Source organism: Spodoptera frugiperda, chromosome 9 (assembly GCF_023101765.2).
Source record: "Spodoptera frugiperda isolate SF20-4 chromosome 9, AGI-APGP_CSIRO_Sfru_2.0, whole genome shotgun sequence".
Classification (NCBI taxonomy): domain Eukaryota; kingdom Metazoa; phylum Arthropoda; class Insecta; order Lepidoptera; family Noctuidae; genus Spodoptera; species Spodoptera frugiperda.
In genome coordinates, this window is record NC_064220.1 from 979,031 (window position 1) to 995,293 (window position 16,263).

The 16,263-nt window shown below is 34.1% G+C and overlaps 1 protein-coding gene across 2 annotated transcripts in view; it reads left to right on the forward strand.

The window, feature by feature from the left end:
- Positions 1-16,263, forward strand: part of LOC118270969 (uncharacterized) — a 45,830-nt gene that overhangs the window by 6,698 nt on the left and 22,869 nt on the right. The window contains exon 2 of one of the 2 annotated variants that reach the window (XM_035586821.2): positions 5,851-5,881. The exons of the other annotated variant lie outside the window; for it this stretch is intronic. The gene's annotated coding sequence lies outside the window, so the exon portion shown is untranslated. The remainder of the gene's footprint in view (positions 1-5,850; positions 5,882-16,263) is intronic. 2 annotated transcript variants of the gene reach the window in all.

Here is a 16,263-nt window from a genome sequence, read left to right on the forward strand (position 1 = left end):
ATATCGGAAACTCATAGACATAAATAAACATGGTAAATATCACGTCTCAAGTTCTAATGATAGTGTTAGTGACCATGTCAGTTTAAACACTTATATGCCAACCATATTGTAGATGGACTATAAACACTGGTAATAAGCACTGCCTTAATATAATAAGTGTGATGTTACATCATCTCATCCATTGACTACATCTCACGAGACTGCTTTAGATAATATTTTGAGACAGTTTCCGATGGCGTCCTATCAGATGTGAGTCTGACGATAAATTATTGAAAATATTTTTGACAATATGGCGGTGCCAGTCACAGCCGGTTAGTTCTAGATGCATAATATTATGAAAGGTTATGTAACTCGGAATATAATTATTGAGATGAGAAGCAAAACATTTTGAATATTATGTTGTACTGATAATTATTGGACTGCTGTTTGTTTTAATATACAGGTACGGGTGCCTATGGAAACGAATGGTACCTAATGGCAAAAACAATAAATCCTAAAATCAAGGATTCTGACTTTCTTCCTCGTCCTTTCTGTGTGATCAAAGGAAAAGTTAACTTATATCACTCTCCAGTTTCCTCTGAAAAATTCAGTCATAAAACACACACACAAAATACATATTATTATATATACAACAGGATCACCTTGAAACGTTTAAAAAAAACAAACACACTGTTGCAAAATGTACTCTATATTTATTTGTAACATCTTTTATATCTGTATTATGCAAATAAATAATTTGATTTTCATTTATAAAATTAATTAAGTATTTATTTAACTACAGATGTTATCAGACTTGGTCAAAAACCATCTCTTACTCTCATCATCTCCGGAAGTGGATCATATTTCATGGGCTATAATATAGTTATGTATCAGTTTATATATTTTATAGCTCACAGCTATAAACACGGGACAGGTTTCTGATACATTTCGTGAATATAAACAACTTAATAAGATACTTTCGATGCTATATTTATACGTAACTTTATTAATATAAAGCTTGTAATCTTCACATCTTTTAATTAACATGTTTTTTGACACACCTACCTTTCGATTTTCTTATGAAATTGTATTGAGTGATTTTTTCTGCTTGCTTTCTTTCTTTCCCTGTATTCTTCTCTTTTCCGTCTACCTTTCTGCTCTGACTGATTTCCAACCGGGTGGTCGGTGAACCACTAGTGGTCTTCACCTCTATACATTAAATACCACGGTTAAAGCTCGAATTAAACTTATCAAAGGAGACAACTGAGAGGAGCAACTGATTTCTATAATCCAAAAGTCAATATATTTATTAGCGAATGATAAAATCAGAGTTAGAGTTGATGGTCCCTAACTTAAAAGAATATTATAAAACTACTCCTTAACCAGAAAAAGACTGAGAACCCCTGGCTCAAAGCAATTAAAGGACAGTTTATTTAATATCCATCATATAACATAAACAAGTTTTCACCACATCAAGTGCAGCTTCCACCATACTCGCTCTAACCACAAAAACCCAACTACACAACTCTATAATACCTAATAACATTTTATCACTTTATTCTCGAGCCTTCCATAAAAGTCTCGGGTTCGGTGTCCACGCAACGATCTCTTATTTCGATACATAAACAATGGTTGTCGAAGAGTTACATTTTCGCGCCATATTCGTGATCATGACTTATTAAACGCGATGTTTTGCTGACTACACACTATAAATTAAATCTGATAAGTGAGCGAGCGAGCAATGTATGAAGAACTCTGATATTTTATCGCTGATCACTATTGTCGTGTGTTGCAGAAGTCCAATGTTAAGAATTTCATTGTGTAGTCTTACAAGTTCGTCTTTTTGTAAGCTATCTCTGTGATCCGAGTTAGTTGTTTGTCGTAATGATTGGAGATAGGAATTTATTGCTTTGTGTATAAAAAATTACAGAAAAGTATAGCGAAAACGTGTATTTATTTATTAACTGGTGCTAACCAGTTAGCTAGATGTTTCATACACCTTTAACATACCACAAGGAATCTATTCGGTAATTATCAATTCGAAGCATTAGAACAGCTCCATCGCGGTGCGCCATGTCATTGGTAGTGAGAATAATTTCGACCAAACGGCGAACCAGAATGCAATCGAGCTCACTTCGAATGTTTCTAATTGACTAATTGTCAATAATCAGAATAGCCAAGCTGGTTTCCGCATAAACATCGTTTATTTTCGAATGTCCCTTTAACATGCTTGCATGAAAAGAGAACAGTCATCAGTCTGATGCAATTGGAGTTCCATTGTCTCAACCACCACCATGGGAGACAAGCGTGTCCCTTTAACTCCAAAAACTAAGTTCTACTTCTACACGTTACAAGTACAAAGTTCAACTTCTGCACATCACCCACCTAACCTTACTCCCGTGAGTAACACTAACAAATGGTATTATATTTCGCAGTCTCGCAGCTTACGTTACAAGTATCGACTAAGCATACTGCGTGTGGCCATCAAGTATACAACCATACATTCGATGACCATCCGGTCGAGATACCGACAGGCTGGTTAACGAGATAGAAAGCACTGTCAACATTGCACTTTGTAAGCAGGATACGATGTGTTTTGTTGATTGTACTTTCTGTGATACGGGGTATATGGTGTCTTTGATACATTGTAGCAATATAGTAGCACGATATTTATAATCCTTTTTTTAATGATATAAGCCGGTAAACGAGCTGACGGATCACCTGATGGTAAGCAATCGCCGCTGCTCATGGACACCTGAAACACCAGAAACATTACATTATTGGGAGTTAGGTATTTAAGGGTGGTGGCGAATCGCGGATTGGGAAGATTAGTAAGAGGAAGGTAATTGCGCCTCCAGTAACTTCATGTCGGTTTTCGGTGAGACGATGGTATCCTCTGGTCGAGCCGGCCCATTAGTGCCAAAGCATGGCTCTCCCACACCTTAAATAATCCTGTTAATAAGATTTTAAAGATCTTTTTCCTTGTTTCGGAATTTTTTGGGAATACAATGAAAAATATATTATTTTAGAAGCTAGAGGTTCTAAAATATTCTATAGGTTAATAGTCAGAATCGATTCGATACTCATTGAAAATTCTCGATACAAAGTCTTAACGGCTTAAAATTATGTAAAGTTTAATATAAAATTTAATGCAGTTTCCATAAATAGTTAAATCGATGAATGCAGGTGCGTTTTCTATGATATTCATGAAATTCACAGCTGCAGCCTACATGTCATATGTTTATCAAAAGGTTATCTGAATTTACTTGTTTGTTTGAATAGTGTAATAAAAATATTTCTAGTTTAGGCTATAAACATAGTAAAGTCTAAGATAAGGTTCCTAGTTCGAATAATTTAATTACACGTTGTTTTTTATTATTTTGTTTCATAAACTAAACCTAACCTAACCGGGCATTAGATAATGAAAGAAGCCCTTACAGACAAACAACTTTCTGAAGGCGAATAAATAAGGCATATCACAAATCAGATGATTTAAAAAACATACAATTACGTCTTAACTTATAAACATTTCTAAGTAACGATAGCCCCTGTTATACATTCAGTAGAAGACCTGCCATCTCGTTAACTCAGCAGTCCAAAATTCAGCATCAATCTTAGGGTGTTTTTCCAACAGAGATGTGCTAAGAAGCTATGCTACGAAGATGTAATACTGTGAAACTATGAATATGATTGGTAGTAGCAAACGCTTCGACAGCAATGTAGCATAGCACACCTGGTAGAAAAGCACCCTTAAACTCTCGCTTTCATTACAGACAGGCAACAATCTTAATCACATACCAGATCACATCTCACCCAGACTCCAATCCAAAAATACCAGTCCAGACACAATAGACCCAATCTACACTGCGTAACAAGTAAACCGTATTAAAATATGAATTTATAATGCTCCAGGTATTGTCACCAACTTGTCACTGAGTCAGAATATAACGACATAACTGAACCCAACCCAACTTTACATACAATCACTTCATTATAATAATCATTATTACATTGTACATGCCAGCTTGACAAGCTATACCAAAATTTTGACACTTTCTTATACGATTTCCAACCTTATAATCCTGTGATTAAGTTTGAAAATCGATTGATGGTACAGGTTAGCTTGATGTAACGCCATCTTCAAAGAGCACGCTAAACATTATCTAATTAAAATATCAAATAGAAAGTATTGTTTGAAAAAAGGTAGAAATACTGATGAAACTACCATGTACTCGATATGAAGATTATGTGTTACGCAAGTCTATGTATTCGCAAGTTTATTACATAAGGCGGTAAGTGCCGATTTTTGGCCAATTCGTCTTATTTTAAATCAATTAACAACATTGCTTTTTTATTTCCTCATTTTTTACGCCAATCGTGTTCCCTGGTAGGTACCACACAGGTGAATTTGGGGCTAGTCTATTGCCATATTTATTCTGACATTTCATCCATGTTTAGTAAGATTTTAATGAGAGAAATTCATTTACGACTCTGGAATCGAAGGAAGTAACTTTATCATCAATTCATTACCTTTAAAACAAAGAGAAAAGAAAGAAAATTCTATGCGCCTTATTACAAAACAGTGCGCAAATGCAACCATCTCCAATTTCCAAGAACAGAAAATCAATGGAGCTGCAACACGAATAATTACAACGATTACACGAACCAGGTCAATACGCCGAGCAAATAATTTGAGCGCAGTCCTCTCCACATATTTTGTGCTAAATCATCGTGAAATATGTTGAACATTCCTAATAGCAGACATGCGCCCATTACCGTCAAGCTAATAGCTGGAGAGACGGCTAACTGCACTTCATCTCAATCGATGTATTAGCGGCTATTGGGTACGACTAAAAATTGATATATGTATTAATCAAATTAAAGTCATTATCACTAGCCTCTGCTAGTCCATAGGTCTCTGCCTATGTTCACCAGCAGATGGCTTATGGCTGATATGATTATGAATATGGTTTATCCGTCTCTCCAGTCCCTTCCACTTTTTATCATATATGTTAATTTTACAAAACAGCAACCAGTTTTAATCATTTTTCTTTATCTAAACCAAAATTCAGGACGATTTTGATCTGTCGTAGTCTAGTTTTTTAGGAACTGTAAAACTAAATTGTTCCATATTTAAGAAACTTAAAAAATATCCAAATTAAAGGAAAAGCAATCAAATATCTAAGAACTTAAAGAATGAAATTAATTAGAACTATCTTAGTACTTCACTTCTCAGTACGGTACTTGCATCTTACCATGTTTAGAATGCAACAGTTATCCGCAAAAGAAATGTCAATTCTCATCATAACACAAATCATAGAGGGCGTTGGTATTTCTTACGGACGCCATCTTTGATTTGTTTTATGACATCTATCTATCAGTCAGTTGTCAGCTCCCATGCAATATAGACGTTCCATTTGTCAAGACTTATTTGTCCCGAACTATAAAATAAAAAATGGCTATTAATTTCAAAAAAAGATTTTATGTATGAATGCTAGAATGTTCTTTAATAGATATTGACCGACACTTCGTATTTTACCTCAAATCATTTTTAAAGGTTATGATTTTTAAAAATGATGAGACGAGTAGAATGACTGTAGAGAGGTAATAATAAATAAATAATGATTTAAAAAAATTACAAATTCAACAACATATTTTTGGTTACTCTATTCAATTACAATATTCTCGGTAGGGAGTAGCTTATCATATCACATTGCCTACTATAAAACTTTATTATACTCGTCCCCAATTACATGACCAATCTCAGTTTACTAGGTAGCGTCAGTGTGAAGCTAGTGATATCACCGGAACGATATCTAATACGGTGCATACTTGGTGATTCAACTTCTAATCCCTTTCATTTCCTTGCAGATACTACGAGCTACTAAGCCTTCCGAGACAGGTAAGAAATACATTTTTAATTATGGAAATATTAAATTAGTTAAGTTTACGACGAAATTGCCCTAAATGATTGTAGTTTGCAAACTTCTTCACACCATTTTTCTTGAGATTAAAGTAGTTGTACATATGACAGAATTCGCACATAGACTATCGACGAGCAAATCAACGGATGACGTCATAAAATCCTACATCGCACATGCAAATAAACATGGATAGAAAATCCCAACAAACAACAGTTGGGCAGAAAGCCCGCCAGGCACGATCACCTCGCCTGGTCCTTCTTTTCTTAGAGAACTTTACTCTCTGTTCCCTAAATAATAAAACAAACTAACTTTAGCTTTACTTCTTAACTTAGCCATAACTTAAATTATAGCCTTATATTAATAGCCACTCTAAAATTATTAATAACATAACTAATTAACGGGCAACATTCACCAAAATCATTTCATATAAAAACTAGGTTAATTATAATTATAAAATCAGAAATCGAAAAACAAAAATAAGCTTATGCGCTTTATATAATCATTACAATGAAGTGTGAGAAATCGATTTAACATCGAAACTTCTGGAAACTGAAGAAGCAACATAATAAAATAAAATGTATTGTTCCTAATTATCTACGGCAGTAAAAGCACTCGTGAAAATAATATACATGTAATGCATTATAAACGCTTTCTTCCATTTGGTGTTACAAAGTTTACTGCCGCACTGAGAGACATTTAATGATTACTTAAACTATTCCTTAGTAGCGATTTTGTATCAAAAACAATTGCTAAGGACTGGGTTAAGTAACCATTAAATGACTCTGAGTATGGCGGTTAGACGTAGAAATAATTTACGTTTTTATTAATATTGTCAAACTGAATTGGGTAGGTACCTACTGTTTTCCTTGATTGAAGCTAACCACTTTTCACCAATATGTTTTGTTTTGTTCGCCACATATCCATTATAACCAAATACAGACACAATTCTAGGTATTTATTGATATTTATACACTGGTTAAATTGAATTACGCATTATTTCACATAACCTAAATAAACAACTTACCCGCCAAATTGTTCCATAAACAACCTGTTTGATGCTTCTTTTTTTTAATTTAACACCAAGGCGTTTGAGAATGTCTCATTCATTCTTGGCGTAGTCATTACATTTATTAAAACAGTAGTGTGCTTTTTTCGCGTTTTGGTCGTGGGAATCTTTAGCCAGTGAGTCATTAGAAAGTGATAAAATATATTTTAAGTACTGCAAGTGAAATGTTACATAATGCATTTGTTTATGAGATTTCTAATACTTATGGGGCTTTCATCGCGTAAGTTGTAGGAAAGTATGGCTTTCTTGGTTATTGATTTGCATAGGGCATTAGCTAGTGCTTCTTTGCATTTACATACATACGTTGTACCTCATTAGCTGATCCTATTCTGTCATTGCTTTTAATTTCTTCCGTACTTTAGATCAGTTGTAATTAAAAGTAATAAATCGTCTTATTATCCGTAAAAACGTCACATTATTAAATTTTGTGTAATTTTAATCAATTTAAGAATTCATGACGTTAATTCATTATAATTATTTTCTATCCATAAATAAAAATAAAGGCGCCATTTGTTCTAGGTATTTTTAGCAATCTTTTTATCGTCAATCCGAATATAATCCTAGGTACTTAGCCGGACGCGTCTGACGTGTTAATTCTTAATGAAGGATAATCACAGATTATTTGCATATAATTTAAATATTTTCCTATCTCATACGTATGTAGTGACAGAATTTTTTCATAGATTAGATTCGAATGTTTTCTAAAATTATTTCCTTATCGGCCAGGAGTAGTATCATAGATTTCTTTTGTTTTTTATGGGCATAATATCTATGATACCTACTAGTCTGTATCTGGTTCTAAATTTGAAATTATTATTTGTCTGTATTTGGTTCCAAATTTGAAATTATTTGCGTTCGTAAAATTATGTTTGCGTACTGTTTGCCTAAAAACTATTTTCAATTAAAATAATACTTAGTTTACGATGAATTATAATGTTTATCTTAATTAAAATCTATAGTTACATAACGTTTAAAGTATTCTCTGGTAACATAGTATGAGTATGGGAGTCCCAAACAGGTTTACTTAATTTTAGTTCGACATTGAGTTTAGTACAAGGTTATGGAAGAAAAAATGTGTATAAAACATATTATTACTGGTTTTGAAGATTATCACTCTGTGAGTCTTAAAAAGTTATTGTTGTGAAGAAGAGTGTTTACACATAATTACATATATCATTAGTCTTAGATATTACGGACGTGAATTTTATGACCCAACGTCTGTTACTAAGTCCATCTAAAAACTAAACCCTAATATCTAACACTATAACCCATGATATATACAAGCAAAGACCTTACAAATATCTACTAAGCATAATCTAAATTATCATTCACAGTTTCAACGTTATAGACCTAAAGCTACAACTACAAATGTCATTCACACAACATCAAAATCTCACCTCGCTATTGATTCTACAACTCGGCAATGGCTTGCAAATTACATTAATCACCAACATTGGCTGGCATACCGAATGAGTCAGGATGTACCTGGTGAACTTAAGTTCCGTCTCTTCTAAGAACAAATCTGACATTCCCGACCACCTCATGAATGGGTACTGCGTCACCAATGACTCACCTACTACTTTTACGCTCACCTCAATTTTTTTGTAACAATTTTTAAGAACTAAAAACTTGTTCTTGTGTTTAGTTTTGATTTGAAGTTGTCAGTATTGAGTATAGGCTCTTAAAGTCTGCTTAGATTGTGATTTATGGATCTTTTGGTAGTTTAACTTTTTATGCACACTCGAAATAATATGTTTTTGTAACATACTGCCATACTTAAGAGTTATTTAATGGTCACTTAACCCAGTCCTTAGCAATTGTTTTCGATACAAAATCGTTACTAAGGAATGGTTTAAGTAATCATGAAATGTCTCTGAGTGCGGCAGATAGTCCCGAAATGATCTTAAAAACCACAAAAAGTTTACCTCTTAAAGAATAGTAACAGACTTTGATCCTAGTAATTGCTTTGTGGTCAAATCAAGACAAAGATTTATACATAAACAACATCTACTTATATGAGTTTTGCTTAAAACAAGATACATATATACATATGTTAGATACAGATACACAGATATAACCAAAATATTTTCAAATTTCAATCACACATCATGATCAACAGCCTATAAGTGAACACTGGTGACCAAAAGCCTCTTCTCACACTCAGAAGGTTTGAGCATTAATCGCCTTGCTTGCTCAATGCAAGTTAGCAATTTCAAACTTATAATTAGAAATTATAAGCCCATGTTTCCTCACGATGTTTACATTTTAAATACATAGCTACTAGCGTTTAACTAAGCACATACTACATGCTAAGAAGGAACAACAGTCCTTTTTAACCGTATCTAATAATAGTTTAAATTTAATTAAACTAACATAATTAGGTCTCCGTTATATGGTACATTGAATAAGTTCTCATTTAAATGCTAAATTAACCGGATGAGATACAATCTGTCACAATGCGATGTTGCTCTCATTGAATTGGTGCCATGGTGCATTGTGTGGTACTACCAGCAAATTGTGTTGGTACTACCAGCAAATTGTGTTGGTGGGCCAGTGATGTGATGTGATGTGGTACTAGGGCGACATGGATAGGTGGAGCTCATATTACCTAACTAGCTACTTCCGCGCGGTTTCACCCGCTCTGCTCGGTTCCTATTAATCATAGCGTGATGTTTTATAGCCTATAACCTTCCTCGATAAATGCGCTATCCAACACAAAAAGAATTATTTAAATCGGACCAGTAGTTCCAGAGTTTAATTGGGCTTACTTGGCTTCTCAGTAGTAGCGTGGAATCTGGAATTGTGCCCAGTATAATGCAATAGTCTCCCCCCCACCCTATTACATGGAACTTATAACACAAATGGTGAAATGTGGGTGTACATTTTATAATACGGGCCATAATATGCACCTCTGCCTACCCCTTCGGGGATAAAAGGCGTGACATTGCACACAATTGTTCCTAATAAAAATTACCCTTTAGGCGTTCGAGGATTTTAGGACAAGGAAGTCAGAAATTAGAGAGACGGTATTGAATAGAGCCTAAAACAAGAATGCAGGTGTGAATAAGGAGCTAATAACATAATCTTTCACAATACATATCGTAACTAATAAAACAATTATCATAGATATGAATGGGTAATGAAGTAATAGAAGTAAATTGTAATATCATAATGATGTGAAAGAATTGATCGATAGAATGTTTTAAGTCGCATTTTTCGAAAACATTGTTCATATACATAGGAAGACAGACAGCTGTTGGGCACCACGGACCTGACTCCCGGGAGAGGTCCTACTTTTTAACTCCGGTTGGTACTCGTGACTAATTCAAACAGTATACAATATGTATCTTAGTCGTAAAATATCATTTATAAGTTCCTATTAGACTTAAGTACAATAATCACATTGTATATTGCTCTAATATTGTGTGTTAATATTTTGAATGTTTGTCTATAATTGGCATAAGCACCATGACTTCGTGTCTTCATCTTGTTAATACTTATTACATATATGGGAGTTATAAAAGAAAGTGGGTGTACATTGTATAGCGACATTACGTGCCGTAATATGCACCTCTGCCTACCCTTTCGGGGATAAAAGGCGTGACGTTGCACCATTCTGTGTTAATATTGTGAATGTGGTGCATGTGTATAATTAGCATAAGCACCATGACCTTGTGTCATCTAGTTTTTTTATCAATGTTAGTGTTTATTCTGTTGATGTGCCTTAAAAGTAATAAACTTAGTAACTTACATACATTTATAATAAGTTTAACTAGGTAACTAGTTGTTCTAATTCACAATTTTATTCTTAGGCTCTTGTTTGCTTATCATTTATCATGCTTTGTCATTTACTAGCAAGTACTAAAAACTATAATAAACCCAAATTCTCAAACGACAGTTAAAGACGTTCTTATAAAACATGTTAAACTAACAGTAGCAACAAGATTTAACGGCGACTTAAACATTTAATTGTTTTTGAGAATTCCTTCACCGCCGTAACTGAGTCTTTTGACCAACTACTTAGTTCAGTAGCCGTTAGGAAGTTAAAATGTCCAAAAAAAGAAAACAAATATTGGGTGTAAAAAGTGACAACGACCAATTTCTCAATCGCATTTTCTCTAATATATAAATAATGATAGTTTAGACCGGAGGTGTCAATACGTGGAGTGCAGGAAGCGTTGCCGATTGCTTTTCTATTTGATTCTTTGGAATGTGAATACATTATAACCATAATTATTTGTGGTCGCACTTTCATTGCTTTGGGCTTATACTATTCTTAATGTTTGAGACACCCAATTTCTGTGACGTTTGTTTCTTTGTACTTATTAAAGTAGTACGACATGACTCAGTAGAATTAGTCTTAATAGGCTTGTTTTTTTTTAAACAAGTGCTTCGAGCGTATAATGGCCCTACAGTATAACGGGGTGAACGCTCTGCGAAACTAAACTAAACTTGTAAAAACCCTGTTCTTGATTCTTGGAGAGACGTAAACTGACATTTTCAGAATTATAATAAGGTTGTGTTCTATGAAACAAGACTTTATGTATGTAGAAGAGGAATGTCCAAGAAGAAATGCATTACTGGCTTGAAAGACAAAAAGTAAAGACACATAAGGCTTCTTTAATGATTAATTCTAATGATAATGAATCAGAACTAGTACACTTGCTTCCACATAAATTAAAGAGTCCACAGTATATAGGCAATAGGCTCACCCCCTATTACATGGGACTTATGACACAAATAGTGAAAAGTGGATATACGTTATACAGTTAGTATAACGTGCCGTAATGTGCACCTCTGCCTACCCTTTCGAAGATAAAAGGTGTAACGTTGCATAAACAACAACAAAGAAAAAGCTAAAGAAAAGCGTCCTAAAAAAAGCTTGTCAAAATCTACAAGTGGCTCACGATTAGTTCAATATGTGTCATAGATGTTGTATAGTTGTCACTTTGTCACGTTGCTAACCTCAATATGTCATGACAATTTCATGCTACTGACTTGGACTGTCACGACCACCTTGTCGATGTGAGTTGCATAATGGAAGGATTACTTTATTAGCTTGGATCTATCAAAGGCTTTTGATACGTTCGGTTTTGAACATTCGATGTCAAGACAATTTCTGTTAAGGAAGGTTATAATTGGACCCTGTCAGCCAACATTTTATCACTTTTAAGTAAATGAAGTATAAAGTTAGGCAGATAATTAAAATCGTGTGACACAGTACCTATTTGAAGTTTAGTAGTATATTATACTACTAAAATGTTAGCTGGATCTTTTCAGCTTAACAGGATCCAAATATAAGATAACTCAAACATGAAATATAGCTAGGTACACAGGTATGCAAGACGCATTTAAAAGCACGGGTTTAGATTCACATAGCACCTTACATAAGATCATTAGCAAGAGGCAACTGCATGCAGATCATGTAACAGCAACAACATTGTAGGACTGTACTAGACTTAGCTGTCTTCTCACAACTTCCAATGCGAGAAATTAGATCTTTATTCATAGCAAGGTTTGATGAACGTTCACAACTCACGCTTCGGATTCGCAAACACCATTCCATGGGTTTCTTACTTCATTACATAAGTCACGAAATACGCACCCACGGCTCAGTATTGTTCAATTGTTTGATTCTATTACATAACGCAGTATACATCGATAGTTTAATGAACTAATCGGTGTTCGCTAATCGGTCAGGTAACATCTATCACGCAATGGAACGGGTATTTAAGAAATTAAGTCACGATAAGGATAATGATCGTGTTTCGTTCATGAATACATTTGCATAAACTGAACCTGATTTATGTGATTAGATTATGTCGTATATAGTTGTCTGTATTTGTTCTTTATTAGAAATTAAATTAATTTTGTAACCAAAACTGATGTCAACAAAAACATGATGCGTTAGAATGTATTACACATTCATAGTTTGATCTCTCAAAGGCTTTAGCAAAGAAACACGCCTTTCTTTTACATTCGTATCACGATTATAGCAAAATGTATCACAGGTACTACAATTCCCAGAAATAAAAACACAGTTAGGACTTGGCTTTGCTTTATCTTCTGTAGATAAGCACAACATTAGTAGTTCTTGCAGATAGTATTACGTCTTTTTCCTGTAATCCCATCATACTTGTATTTTGTTGTCCAAACTATTTGTGGAATGTTTTAGAAATAAAATTCTGCCGTACTTCCGAATTCCGATGCTTCGGATGAAACCTCTTTGTCATGTTTTACCTCACATTTATTATTTCTTTTATTTTATTTTTCCCTACTAGTTTATCTTTAGATAGTGTTTAAATTGAGCCTTCATTTTCCAAAACAGTTGCACTTAGGCCTTCAAAAACGTTCGTAAATTGTTTCTTGACACCACAAGCCATTGAAAACAAACCATTAACTAGTAGAAGTTGACCGTATACCAACTTCCTCGTATGCTACATGAGTAGTTGTAACAATATGAGTACACGTAACGCGGTGGTAGGGCTTCCAATCCCGCAGCTTGAATTCAATCTCGGTATTTGCGGGACTACAAATTTTAAATCCCGCGGGATCTCGGTATTTGCGGGATCCCGCATATTGAAAATATTCATATATAAATAAGGCAAATATAACAATTAATTAATCAATTAACACCGCATTTATTTAAATATTATTATAAGTATGAGATCAATCAAATTACACCGTTTATTCTTCACAAATACAGCAACAAATACTGAAAATACATGAAATCTATCTTCTTCATAAAATACACCAAAAAAATAAAATATCAACTAAAAAAACTAATTTCGACTGAAAATAAAAGTTGGTTTATTTATTTAGTTTGTCAGCTAAAGCTTTTAATTGAAAATGTTTGTGAAGGAAACAATATATCTAAACTGTCATCTGCCAAACTGCTGCGTATTTTAGAAGCAATATAGCCAGCAGCAGAAAATGCCCTTTCGGCTTCCACACTTGTCGGCGGTATTCCTTTTAAGGCTTTATATGTAAATGTAAGATATTTTCCCATTGACCCCCAGATTCATAAAGAGTCATTTCTTTTTTTTTTATAATAGACTCAAGTGTTTTAGCGTGATCGCGGTCGCGAGAGGTCGCATGCACACTTTTTTCAGTCCCGCAAATCTCGCGGATCCCGCACCCGTAATCCCGCATCACGCGGGAGTGGAAAATGACGCGGGATCCCGCAATACCGAGATCTCGGTATATCGAGATTGGAAGCCCTACGCGGTGGCGACTAGCCATCCTTACACTACGTGATCTGACTCCTCGCTGACTCATCGGGACTTAAAATGGCCGACTGTCCTTTTCGATTCTGTTTTGTTTTTAGAAGAGTACTGTTAGAAGTTTAGTTTAGCAGGGTATATATAGCTCTACATATAATTGTGAGCTTTTTATAATACATAGTTGGATTTTATTTCTGTCGTGAGGCCTATAGACGCGTCATACTTGATGTCAAATGGAGTCATTTCTCAGTTATTTTCTTTGTTTGTTTACTTCTATCTCTTCTCTAAATATTTCCAAGATAAGAGATTCCTTTTTTTTTTTTTTTTTTTGAGGGGGGAAAATCATCCAATGACTTCTCCCGCCTTGCGAGAGGGAGTGTCAGACTCTTACTGACTAAAAACCACCCCGTTCCTTCTCCTGCTTTTCAAGCCGGAGCCCCGGTAAACCCGCTAGGTAGTCCGCAGCTCCGGAAGATAAGAGATTCCTAGAACGGCATTTTTGGGAGATACCATTTAACATTTTATTTTGAAAATCAACTCGTGTAGAACATTGCTTTTTGTAGCTGCAATTGTCTTTAAAATTACATCGAATCGCAAATTCTAATGAAGTTGTCCAATTGGCTAGGGGTCATTTGGCTACTATTTTAAGAACTGACACTAAATAAATGACGATTCCTTTGTTTCCTTTACACTATAGCGTCACCGATGGATTACAGTCATGGTCGGTTTGGTACCAAGCTATTGAGTCCAATCAAATGGCTAATCGACATTAGTTCTTGGAGGAATTCAATTGTTGATTGTAATTTCGATAGTTTACACCATTTGAGTGTCCGTAGGTTTTATAAACATGAGTGTCAACTGTCAAGCTGACTTGTTTTCGTTTTTTTTTTAAGGCGAAATTACAGGGTGTCAAATTTCGATGTCGATTTTAAATTGCTGTAAAATGCTTTTTGAATTATGAGGCTAGTTCTTTCTTAAGAGAAAATAAATATCATGTGATATTTATAATAATTCCTACTAATATTTATAATAATTACTACTAATATAGAATTATTATAAAAATATATGTAAGTCAAGTTTGTATAGTTGACACTGCTTTATGTATTTTTAGAGGAAATCGAAGAGCTAATATTACAAAATTGGTATTACTGTGATTCCTTTGACACACGTAACATGTACATGGCACGTGAATTGTCAATATTTATTATTTATTTACTTAAACAAGGTATTTAGTAATGAGGAAAACCCCAAGGAATGCATCAACACTTTACCGATACACAAAAGTTGTTCGTTGTTGTTTGTAACTGTCTATTTGTTCTGAATATCCTCTAACTGTGGTACACATATTATAAATGTACTAATGAATCATTCCTTTGTTGAACTTAGTAGCTATATAAGAACTATTTATAATATTGATTGTATAATTGCACACACATACTAACAAATATAGGTACTAAGGCCCTTTTCTTCAGATACAAAACAATACAAAACTATTCGAATTATGAAAACGAATAGGTAATAAAAAAAGTCAGATCTTACAAAGTCAGCATTAATTCATAAAAATTAAAGTAAAATAAAAAAAGGTAATTTAAAAAACTAAAAAACCCGACTGCGTTTCTTTATAATATTAAAATGAAAAAACCCTAAAACAAGAAAGTCATCGTAAAATTAAAGCAGTCGGGACCCATTCTAAATATAAAGACTTTGTGAGGGCACATACGGCTGGCTTTCTAGAATGGGTCCCGACTGCTTTAATTTTACGATGACTTTCTTGTTTTAGGGTTTTTTCATTTTAATATTATAAAGAAACGCAGTCGGGTTTTTTAGTTTTTAAATTACCTTTTTTATTTTTATTTTTTTTAGTTTTATTATTTTTTATTTTGATATATCTAGTGTCACTCTCACAGTAAATACAAATCAAACGACCCCTATCAAGCGGAAATCTATCGAGTCGTTCTAGAGAGTGAGAAATATTCGAATTTGGCGCCAAAAATCCGCCATTTTGTTTTTTTATTATTTTGATATATCCAGTATCACTCTCACAGTAAATACGAATCCAACGACACCTCTC